Here is a 12,873-nt window from a genome sequence, read left to right as displayed (position 1 = left end):
CCAGCTTTGTTCTTTTGGCTTAAGATTGACTTGGCAATGCAGGCTCTTTTTTGGTTCCATATTAACTTTAAAGTAGATTTTTCCAATTCTGTGAAGAAAGTCATTGGTAGCTTGATGGGGATGGCATTGAATCTGTAAATTACCTTGGGCAGTATGGCCATTTTCATGATATTGATTCTTCCTATCCATGAGCATGGAATGTTCTTCCATTTGTTTGTATCCTTTTATTTCGTTGAGCAGTGGCTTATAGTTCTCCTTGAAAAGGTCCTTCACATCCCTTTTAAGTTGGATTCCTGGGTATTTTATTCTCTTTGAAGTAATTGTGAATGGGAGTTCACTCATGATTTGGCTCTCTGTCTGTCTGTTATTGGTGTATAAGAATGCTTGTGATTTTTGCACATCGATTTTTGTATCCTGAGACATTGCTGAAGTTGCTTATCACCTTAAGGAGATTTTGGGCTGAGACAATGGGGTTTTCTAGATATACAATCATGTCATCTGCAAACAGGGACAATTTGACTTCCTCTTTTCCTAATTGAATACCCTTTATTTCTTTCTCCTGCCTGATTACCCTGGCCAGAACTTTCAACACTATGTTGAATAGGAGTGGTGTGAGAGGGCATCCCTGTCTTGTGCCAGTTTTCAAAGGGAATGCTTCCAGTTTTTGCCCATTTGGTGTGATATTGGCTGTGGGTTTGTCATAAATAGCTCTTATTATTTTGAGATACATCCCATCGATACCGAATTTATTGAGAGTTTTTAGCATGAAGCGCTGTTGAATTTTGTCAAAGGCCTTTTCTGCATCTATTGAGATAATCATGTGGTTTTTGTCATTGGTTCTGTTTATATGCTGGATTACGTTTATTGATTTGCATACATTGAGCCAGCCTTGCATCCCAGGGATGAAGCCCACTTGATCATGGTGGATAAGCTTTTTGATATGTTGCTGGATTCGGTTTGCTAGTATTTTATTGAGGATTTTTGCATCGATGTTCATCAGGATATCCCTGGTCTAAAATTCTCTTTTTTTGTTGTGTCTCTGCCAGCCTTTGGTATCAGGATGATGCCGGCCTCATAAAATAAGTTAGGGAAGATTCCCTCTTTTTCTATTGATTCGAATAGCTTCAGAAGGAATGGTACCAACTCCTCCTCGTACCTCTGGTAGAATTCGGCTGTGAATCCGTCTGGTCCTGGACTTTTTTTGGTTGGTAGGCTATTAATTATTGCCTGAATTTCAGAACCTGTTATTAGTCTATCCAGAGATTCAGCTTCTTCCTGGATTAGTCTTGGGAGGGTGTCTGTGTTGAGGAATTTATCCACTTCTTCTAGATTTTCTAGTTTATTTGCATAGAGGTATTTATAGTATTCTCTCATGGTAGTTTGTATTTCTGTGGGATCAGTGGTGACATCCCGTTTATCATTTTTTATTGTGTCTATTTGATTCTTCTCTCTTTTCTTCTTTATTAGTCTTGTAGTGGTCTATCAATTTTGTTGATCTTTTCACCAAAACAGAGATATAGACCAATGGAACAGAATAGAGCCCTCAGAAATAATACCACACATCTACAACTATCTGATCTTTGACAAACCTGACAAAAACAAGAAATGGGGAAAGGATTCCCTATTTAACAAATGGTGCTGGGAAAACTGGCTAGCCATATGCAGAAAGCTGAAACTGGATCCCTTCCTTACTCCTTATACAAAAATTAATTCAAGATGGATTAAAGACTTAAATGTTAGACCTAAAACCATGAAAACCCTAGAAGAAAACCTAGGCAATATCATTCAGGACATAGGCATGGGCAATGACTTCATGTCTAAAACACCAGAAGCAATGGTAACAAAAGCCAAAATTGACAAATGGGATCTAATTAAACTAAAGAGCTTCTGCACAGCAAAAGAAACTACCATCAGAGTGAACAGGCAACCTACAGAATGGGAGAAAATTTTTGCAATCCACTCATCTGACAAAGGGCTAATATCCAGAATCTACAAAGAACTCAAACAAATTTACAAGAAAAAAACAACCCCATCAACAAGTGGGAGAAGGATATGAACAGACACTTCTCAAAAGTAGACATTCATACAGCCAACAGACACATGAAAAAATGCTCATCATCACTGACCATCAGAGAAATGCAAATCAAAACCACAATGAGATACCATCTCACACCAGTTAGAATGGCAATCGTTAAAAAGTCAAGAAACAACAGGTGTTGGAGAGGATGTGGAGAAATAGAAACACTTTTACACTGTTGGTGGGACTGTAAACTAGTTCAACCATTGTGGAAGACAGTGTGGCGATTCCTCAGGGATCTAGAACTAGAAATACCATTTGACCCAGCCATCCCATTACTGGGTATATATCCAAAGGATTATAAATCATGCTGCTGTAAAGACACATGCACATGTATGTTTATTGTGGCACTATTCATAATAGCAAAGACTTGGAACCAACCCAAATGTCCAACAATGATAGACTGGATTAAGAAAGTGTGGCACATATGCACCATGGAATACTATGCAGCCATAAAAAAGGATGAGTTCATGTGCTTTGTAGGGACATGGATGAAGCTGGAAACTATCATTCTCAGCAAACTATCACAAGGACAGAAAACCAAACACCACATGTTCTCACTCATAGGTGGAATTGAGCAATGAGAACACTTGGACACAGGAAGGGTAACATCACACACCGGGGCCTGTTGTGGTGTGGGGGGGGGGAAGGGATAGCATTAGGAGATATACCTAATGTAAATGATCAGTTAATAGGTGCAGCACACCAACATGGCACATGTATACATATGTAACAAACCTGCACGTTGTGCACATGTACCCTAGAACTTAAAGCACACACACACAAAAAAGTTGCCAATGCTTGCGAGGTCTTAAAGAAATGATCAGTTATCAAGAAGGTAAAAATCAGGCCAAGCATGGTGTCTCATGCCTGTAACCCTAGCATTTTGGGAAGCCGAGATAGGTGGATCACTTGAGGTCAGGAGTTCGAAACCAGCCTGGGAAACATGGTGAAACCCCATTCCTACTAAAAAATATATATAAATTATATATATTAAAATTATGTAATTTATACATATAATTTACATATATACACATATAATTTATATATAATATATAATTTATATATTTAATTTATATATAAATTATATATAAAGTATATATAATTAAGTATATTTATGTATACTTAATATATAAAAATTATATGTAACTAATATATAAAAATTATATATAATTTATATATACTTAATATATAATTTACATATATTAAATATATATGATTTACATATATCAAACATGTAATTTACATATATCAAACATATGTAATTTACATATGTTAATTATATAATTTACATATATTATATTTTATGTATTATATATAATTTATATATATTAAATATATGTAATTTATATATATATAAAAATTAGCTGGGCCTAGTGGCACGCACCTGTAATCCCAGCTACTAGGGAGGCTGAGGCAGGAGAATCGCTGGAACCTGGGAGGCGGAGACTGTGGTGAGCCGAGATCATGTCATTGCACTCCAGACTGGGCAATAAGAGCAAAACTCCGTCTCAAAAAATAAAAAATAAAATGAAATTTAAAAATTATATATAGATATATGTGTGTGTGTGTGTATCCTTAGAGGTTGTATGTATGTATATGTGTGTGTGTGTGTGTGTGTGTGTATATTTTTTTTTTACGTAGCTGGGAAAAAAACTATCCCCTAAGGTTATTACAACTTAGAGGATTTGAAGAGAAAGGAAGAGTCATTTTAACATGTATGCTGCGAATTTGTCTCCAGGTGGAATGGCGATGACTTATTAGGCTCCTATTTCCATGAATGGATCCTCTGCTGAAAGTGTGCTTGGATACAGCAGAGCTAGAGGAGGCTTGGAAGTTTTGGTTTTCCTTTCTTTTTCTCTTCTACCAGGCTCTGAAATGAATTAGGTTGGTGCAATGGCAAAACCCACAATTACTTTTGCACCAACCTAAACAGGAAACATATTTACTGCTCCTGATGTGAATTATGACATTCATCCTGAGGAGGCAGAAGGAGCTTTCACCAGTTTGGTTTTATTTTTATATATATTTATTTTTATTTTGTTTGTTTTTCTGAGGCAGGGTGTCACTCTGTCACCCAGGCTGGAGTGCAGTGGCAAGGTCATAGCTCGCTGTAACTTCAAACTCCTGGGCTCAAGCAATCTTCCCACCTCAACCTCCCAAGTAGCTAGGACTGTAGGTGCTTGCCATCAGGCGCAGCTAATTTTTAAATTTTTTGTAGAGATAGGGTCTCCCTATGTTGCCCAGGCTGGTCTCAAAGTCCTGGTCTTAAGCAATCCTTCCTCCTCATCCTCCCAAAGTGCTGGGATTACAGTCACCAGCCACTGTGCCAGGCCCAGTTATGGTTTTAAATAAGATTATTTAATCTATTTTTTATCATAACAGTTTTTGTGGTTCCTATTTTTTTCTTTGATAGCACCATTCTAAAGATAAGGGACCTTGGTAATAGGAGAGTCTTCTGTTTGCTCAGTGCAAACAATACCTTCATCCTCAGCCCAATTAGAGATTTTCAAGTTTGGAGTCAGAAGCTATGAGAAGATTAAAGTGGTCTGCATAAAAAAGAAAACATGACCTAGGGTCCCCAAGAATGATCTGCAAACTAGAGAGGGTGGAGAGAATTGGGAATAGAAAAAGGAGACCATATGACTGGCAGCAGAGGAGAAAGAGTTCCAGACATATATCCAATGAGGACTTGTTAAAATGAAATACTCTTGGGTTCTATAATGAAACCCCCTTGCCTATGTTTTCTTCAAAATATTCAGTAAATACACAGAGTTCAAGAATGCTTTGATTTCAGTGGAGTCAATTTCTAATGAAATAAAGTACAGAGAATAATATGAAAACATATATGGGCCAGTCGTGTATTTTAAGAGATAAACCATTTCAAATACAACTGAAGCTCCTTCTTGTATGTGAGTGAATTCCTTATGGTGAATACAAATAACTGTTATTTCCTGAGTAAAGTCTTTCCATAACTGATACATGGCTTATATATGATTTGTGGGATATTTATGAAGGGATTCATATACATACATAAATACTTTTATTTTAAAGATAAAACTTTAGAAACAAATACTCCAAATCACTTTCCTAAAACCTCACTTACTATATTTTGAAAAATTAATCTCATGCTTTGGTTCTTGAACTCCTATCTGTTATTTTTATTTTGCAGCATCAAAAGCCTGAATAATCAGTTCTCTTGGGGACGAGAAGCTAGGCAGACAGTGAGCCTCATAGTTAACAACATATGCCTTGGAATCAGATGTGCTTTGTTTGAGATCCCAACCTCTTTCATAATCCAAGTATGTGACCTCGGGCAAGACATTTCATTTCTCTTAGTGTTTCTTCATCAGTAAATAGTGAAACTTTTCATTTCTTAGGTATTTAGAATAAAATGCTTTGTGTATGTAACTGGCACATAGTGGGTGCTCAATAAATGGCAAAAGAACTGGCAGACAAAAAGCATTGATTACTGAACCAGTAAATAGCCCAGAAAATTCTCTTCCAAAGTCAACATTCAGAAAACTTTGTACTTAAAACTCTGTGTTCCTTAGTGACCTTGCTTTTCTTCTAATTTAAGAAACAAGTGCAGGACTTCCTCTCTTTTTCCCCTAGCAACCATCTCATCGTGCTCAAAAGATTTCCATGCCCCGTGCTACAGACTTTATTCAGTTGCTGCAAAGATGTTTTTTTCTAATGCATAAATGAACTCTACACAATAAGCCTATAATACAACCGAGTATCACAGTTATTCCCATAATCCCCTCCACCCATGACTGTTTCAATATTGACTTAATGTTATTCATTTGCTTGTGTTGTTATTGAAAACGAATTCTTAATTAAAATGGCCCAGCATCACCTGGCTCACATAGAGTGCCACAAACAATAATCCCTAATTTAATGTACACTTTGGCTTATACCTACAATTTAATTTCTGAAGCCAGAAATATAAATGGATTTTTATAATGGCTTCTGAGTACTAGGTGGGGGAAGATTAGGACTGCTAATGAAGAGCTACTTTCTTAGGAGGCATCTCGTAACAAGGCATAATTGTTTCTAGGCAAGATAGACTGAGCATGTAAATGCAAACCCAGGTTAGGCTAAAATCTAATTTCTGGCGTGATCTATGTCTGTATGAGTTGTGTTAGATTTTGGCTTAGTTTCTGGTCTACTCTTTCACATGTGAATATTTTATCTGTTGTTAAGGAGCATGAGTCTTTTATTCTATTTTCACTTCTCCTTTCTTTTATTCAGTAATTTGAAATGTTTTCTATTCTGCTGCAAATAACTTTTCAGTTGCGCCTATACAAAAATACGGTATCTTGGTACAATTATTGCAGCAAAAACTTTGCAAAACTGGTGTAACCCAAGTTTGAAATACAAAGGACAGACATCTGATAGAACTCCTAAACTGCCCCTCTAGCCCAAGTCAATTTCAATGACTTAAAGCCACCACATAACTTTCTCTCCTTTTCCATCCTTTCATATTTGGTTTGGCTGAAGACTCTGAGGCATCCTTGAATGTTCTAAAGCACCTCTTTCTGTGGCCTCTCATTATAGCAGACAGGCAGGAAAGGCACTAATATTTCTTGAGCACCAAGCACTCAGTATGCCAGACACTTTCTACACCTTCACTCATTTAGGACTCCCCCCAGCTTTTGTGAGGCAGACGTTGTCATTCCCATTGGCAGATGTAGATAATGAAGCTCAAAGAGGTAAAACAGCAAAGTTCACAGCTGGGGGCTATCACATTACAACAGTGTAGGCCATGACGCACACAACACGAAGCCTGGTTGAGGAGGAGCTCTCTGTGAGGCAATGCCAGTGGAGACAAGGGTTGACTCTTGCCTAATACACACAAAGTTGCTGTCTATACTGGAGGTGGCCCTGATTGAGTCAAACCCAGGTCTGCCTGATCTTCAAGCTGGCTATCTTTCTGCTAGTCCTGCTGCTTCCCCAAGAGCCAATAGAGTCACCCTGGAGAAGCGCTTTCAACAGCTGGCTGCACCACGCCTGAAAAACTCTCCTCAAACAAGAGCAGTGGACCTTCCAGCCACTCCCATTATGTGCTACCCTCACTCTAGTAGATGGTTTGTGAAAATGGCAACAGTTTTCCCCTCCTTATATTCACAACTTTGATGATATGACTTGGTAGTGCCAGATATCAAGATACAGAATTCTTTCTCTACTCTTTGACTCTTGGCTATCCTCTTGACCACTTTGGTCAGCAAAGTGCTGCAGAAGTCGTAGTGTCCTCTTGGAGCACCAGTTCTGAACCTGGGCCTCCAGAGCTCTTGTTTATCCTCTTGCTTCCTGGGAACCCTTCCCAGCCAACAAGTGATGAAACCCAGGATAGCTGGTTGGAGAGTGAGAGACTATATGGAACAGAGACAAGCCATTCCTTCTGAGGCCATCCTAGACCAGCTGACCACAGATACATGCCTGAGTCCAGCCCTGATCTGCTAAGTCTGGCTCAGACGGTGGAACTGTCCAGTTGACCCATCAACTCATGGTTCATGGTTGTTGATTTAAAGCTTGTGGTTTTAAGTCACTACAATTTAGAGTGGTTTATTATACAGTGTGATGGTTAATTTTGTCAAGGTGGAGGGTGTTTTTCGATGAGATTAACATTTAAATTGGTGAGCTGTGGGTAAAGCAGACTGCTCTCCATAACGTAGATTGGTCTCGTCTAATCCATTAAAGGCACCTGAATAGAACAAAATGACTGGCCTCCTTCAGCAAGAGGAAATGCTCCAGAAGACTCTGCCTTTGGACTTCATCTGCACCACCAGCCTTCCTGGGTCTGCACTTGCCGGCCTTCAGACTGGAACTGCACCATCGGCTTTGCTGGGTCTCCAGGCTGTCAGTCCACACAGTGCATTTTGGACTTGCCAGTCTGCATAATCACGTAAGCCAATCCCCTATAATAAATCTCCCTTAAAGCTCATTCTGTTGGTTCTATTTATCTGGATAACCCTAATACACACAGCAACTGATAAACTCACTGATAACCCTGAACAACCTCTTTATTCTTCTGAAGTTTCCACACCTTGGCTAGTGCAGAACGTGTTCCCCAAGAGCTTCTGTGTCTCCTTACCTCAAGCCCTTCTCCCTGCTGGGGAGACTGAATCATCAATCTGTCCCTCTGTCCTAAAATATCAGGACTCCTGCCTGAAATCATCGATTCTCCTCCATTCCTGCCAGGTCCTTGATGTTATCACCAGGAGACTTTTGCCACCTGTCTCTGGCTAAGGAAATAGATGGAGACCTGATGCAGCTTTTCCAGTCCTCTTTTTGTCTCAGGTGCTGCAAAAACCTGTTCTGAAGAGGTTTACACCAACTTTTGCTCTCATGTTTCTCTTGTACTGGTCCTCCTATTACAGATTTCCACTCTTTCTGAGTGTTCTCTGGCTAGAAAGAGTCAGAACCCTCCCAGAGGAGGATGCAGGAAGGAGACTGGGATGGAATCAGGCAGCTCTCGCATGCCCTGGGTCTAGGCTCTCTTTCTTCCTCAAATCTGGAGGCAAATGTCAGAGCCCATAAGCCCATAGTGCCTTGTGCTTACTTCCCTTTCGAGCAGGGCTTTGGCCACAATCTTTTTAAGTTTGAATTGTCCCAGGAACAAAGATCCTGGCTTCCTGTAGCAACATCCTTGACCTTCCCTAGCTGCCTGACAAGCACATGCAAAGGAGCCCAAGCAAAGTGGCCACATTTCCCATTCCCACGCCCTTATTCTCGGGGGGTTGGAAACATTCCCTTCAGTCCTCCTATCCTGCAGTGTCAGACCACAGGCAGCAGGAGTGTGGTGCATCACCCCACAGGGCAGCAAGGACGGACAGAGGTTCTGGGGCTGTGATTGTCTTGTAAGCGGTCCTGGCTTGACAGACAGGACACTGGCAAATGAAGCCTCCCTGCCCCCTGCTACTTGCTTGGATACCCACATACTGAGCCCTGGGTCCCCTGGCCACTCCTTCTCTCAACTGCTGTACCGTACATTGGCAACTTTGGAGATGATGCAGGTAATTATGAGCTATGTCCAGTGTAGCCCATCAAATGGTACAGCCACTGTGGAAGACAGTATGGCAGTTCCTTAAAATACTAAACAGAATTGCTATATGATTCAGCAATCCTGCTTCTTAGTATATACCCCAAATAATTGAAAAGTTGGGACTTGAACAGATGAATTGACAAACAAAACGTAGAATCGACATAAAATGGAATTCTATTCAGCCTTAAAGAGGAAGGAAATTCTGGTACACGCTACAATTTGGATGAACCTTGAAAACATTAAGCTGAGTGCAACAACCCAGACACAAAAGAACAAATATTGTATGATTTCACCTATGTGAAGTCCCAAAAATAGGCAAATTCATAGAGATAAAAGAATAGTGGTTATCAAGGGCTGGAGGGAAGGAAAAATGGGGAGCTGATGTTTGATGGGCACAGAATTTCAGTCTGGAATGTTGAAAAAGTTTTAGACATGGATAGCAGCAATGGCTGTACAACGAGGTGAATGTACTAAATGCCACTGAATTATTTTCTCAAAAAGGCTTTAAGTGGTAAATTGTATGTTGTATATCTTTTATCACAATAAAAAATTAAAAAGTGGCCCAGTGTGGACTTAGGGGAAGGGATGATGTTGGTCTGTATGGGTGTCTAGGTCCACTACTGCTTTTGAATGCTTGCATTCTCCACAGCTCCCTCTGCTCTACCTTTAAGCCTTCATAATAAAGTAATTAAGGAATTAGGGATGGCCCTTACCAAGTGTCCTGGGCAGAGTGGTACACAGAAAGCAGTGGCCCTGCCGTTCAAGGGCTCACCATTGGAAATGCAACGCCCTGCCTCAAGCTCTTCAATGACTTCCCACTCAAAGGTCTGCATGGGCCTTACATGCTCTGAGCCCTTCTTAGCTCTCCAGCACATCTGGAAATGCTGTCTCCTTCGATCTCTGTTGGCCACAGTGAGCTTGCTGTCCCTTACTGCCAATGTTACTTCCTGCGTAGAACACATTCTCCTGCTCTCTCTGCTTAGCCAGCACTCACATCTTTCAGAGCTCAGCTCAACTGTCACTTTCACAGGGAACATTTCCTTGCCTCCGATCAGATTAAATCCCCTTATTACATGCCCTTGGAAGCATTCTTTTTTTTTTTTTGAGACAGAGTCTCGCTCTGTTGCCAGGCTGGAGTGCAGTGGCGTGATCTTGGCTCACTGCAACCTCTGCCTCCCAGGTCCAAGTGATTCTCCTTCCTCAGACTCCCAAGTAGCTGGGACTACAGGCGTGCACCACCATGCCCAATTAAGTTTTGTATTTCTGGTAGAGACGGGGTTTCACCATGTTGGCCAGAATGGTCTTGATCTCGTGACCTTGTGATCCACGCGCCTCGGCCTCCCAAAGTGCTTGGATTACAGGCATGACACACTGCACCCAGCCGGCAGCATTTTTATATTTATTTGTTCAAATCATTATTTGATTAACCTCTGTCTTCTCCACTGAAAGATAAGCCCCAGGAGAACAGGGACCTTCCCTAGTTGTCCTCACCATTGAGTTCTGTGTCCACAGAGGGCCTGGCACTCAGTAAGCAGCTCAATCATTATTTTCTATGAATGAAAATGAATGAGTGAATGAATAGAAAAGTGACTGACAATACCTAAATCAAAGGCTTTTTTCCAGTTTAGAAGTAAGGGATAAGGTAACTGTTCTTCTAATACCACAATTTTCAATGTAGGACAGATTAAGATTACTCTAAAGCAAGAGATGTAAGGCATTCTAGATTGACAGTAAAAGGAAAGCTATTCAAGGTAGGGGTTCATTTTGCCACACTGCATATTCCAGGCTGATTTTTTTTGTTGTTGTTATTTGGAGCACAATTGGAAACTAAAATGACACTCTGTTTAATTTTCTCATACTGATAGTCATTGATCTGCATTCATATCTTCAGAGGAAATGCCACTGTATTCAGGAGGAGTATATTTAACCTGCATGGCATTCAAAAATTGCCGGAAAAGCTTAGCTCCCGTACACTATGCCAATGACCTTGCTAAGTAGGTATGTTAAATACTCAAATGTATAATTTTCTACAGGCGCTTTTGGTAAAAACATTCTTCTTTTTCACATCTTCCAGCAAACCTCATTTTCCTTCTTGTGACCCTGTAGGCATCTCATTTTCTTTTGGCTTGTTTGCAACTTTTAAAGTATTAACTGCATCTCCTGCCTCAGGAAGGGTTGCTTGGCTACTACTCTACATTTTTAGAGTGTGAATTCTATTATTTTACCACTGCTACCTTCAATAATGCAGTTTAATGCATTTTCGAAGAAGCTAGAAATAATAAAAATTTCTTATCTTTATTAAGCACAATAAGTTATTCTCACATGGAAGAACAAGGGGAACATACATAGGGGAATATGTATCAATTTTGAATAATGTTGAAACTACATTAAAATAAGATCATAAGTTGGCAGTCACCATGGAATTGGGGAAAAGTGCTGCTGTATATGGGATGCTAGCTTTCAGTAAAGTAGGAATAAAGACGAGCAAAACAAGAGCAAGGATGCCCCAGGAACGGGCTCCCAGCTTCATTCATCATCTTTGTAAATTATCTAGAAAAGAAACTATAAATGATATATAAAGGAAAATATATAAAAGTGAAACCTTTGCAGCTGACATTGAGGTCTATCAGATAGTGAAATACTGAACGATAATGATTTCAAGAAAATTTATTGAGTGACCTTCTTTTATTGTCTAGTAAATCCCAGGCACTGCACTTGCCTCCAGTGGCAGGTGTGATACTGCATAAAACGCCACCTCTGGTTCTGGGGACCTTGAAATTGTATATGAATGAACACAGAGAGGCATTTGCCTGCTGTGGCATTTCTCAAAGTGGACTTTAATTGTGGGATGTTAAAAGGGATTTCAATAGGACTTCTCAGAGCCTTTAATGTGTTAGTGAATACTGGGAATCATTTCTATGAATGGGGTATGTTATGCAGTGGTCCCCAACTTTATTTGAAGATAGAATCTTGGTTTTGTTTTTGGCTTTGCATGTGTGTGTTTGTTTTTGGAGGGACAGTATGTGAACTTGTGAGACTAGTATAGGCTGGAACACGCTTTGGAAAATGCTGACTTATTAAAAAAATAGAGGCATGTCTGGAATTTAAAGAATTTTGGATATCTCTTCATCAAATATTTGCTAAGTACTTAAATCACTGAGAAATGGCATGCGGCCCCACACCAGGAAGCTCTAAAATCCAGTGCCCCTTCAGAGCAGCAATGCTCCTAATTGCTGAAAAGTGAACACAACAGACAAATGTCTGTCAACTGACAAATGGATAAACAAAATGTGGTATATTTATGGAATGGAATATTACGTGACCATAAAAATAAATGAAGTACTGGTACAAGCTATAATATGGTCAACCTTGAAAACATTATGCTAAGTGAAAGAAAGGAACCAGACACAAAAGGCCTCGTACTGTATGATTCCACTCATATGAAACATCCAGAGTAAATCTAAAGACAAAGAAAGCAGATTCGTAGTTGCCAGAGGTTGGAGGGGGAGGAGAATGAGGAGTGACTGCTAATGAGTTCAGAGTTTCTTTTAGGGATGAGGAGAATGCTCTGAAGTTAGATACTGATGATGGTTATCTATACAACTTTGTAAATATACTAAAAATCACGGGATTCTATACTTTAAAAGAATGATTTTTTTTTTTTTTTTTTTTTTTGAGACGGAGTCTTGCTCTGTCACCCAGGCTGGAGTGCAGTGGCCGGATCTCAGCTCACTGCAAGCTCCTCCTC

This window comes from Macaca mulatta, chromosome 12 (genome assembly GCF_049350105.2).
Source record: "Macaca mulatta isolate MMU2019108-1 chromosome 12, T2T-MMU8v2.0, whole genome shotgun sequence".
Lineage (NCBI taxonomy): Eukaryota > Metazoa > Chordata > Mammalia > Primates > Cercopithecidae > Macaca > Macaca mulatta.
Note: the sequence above shows the minus strand (reverse complement) of the source record.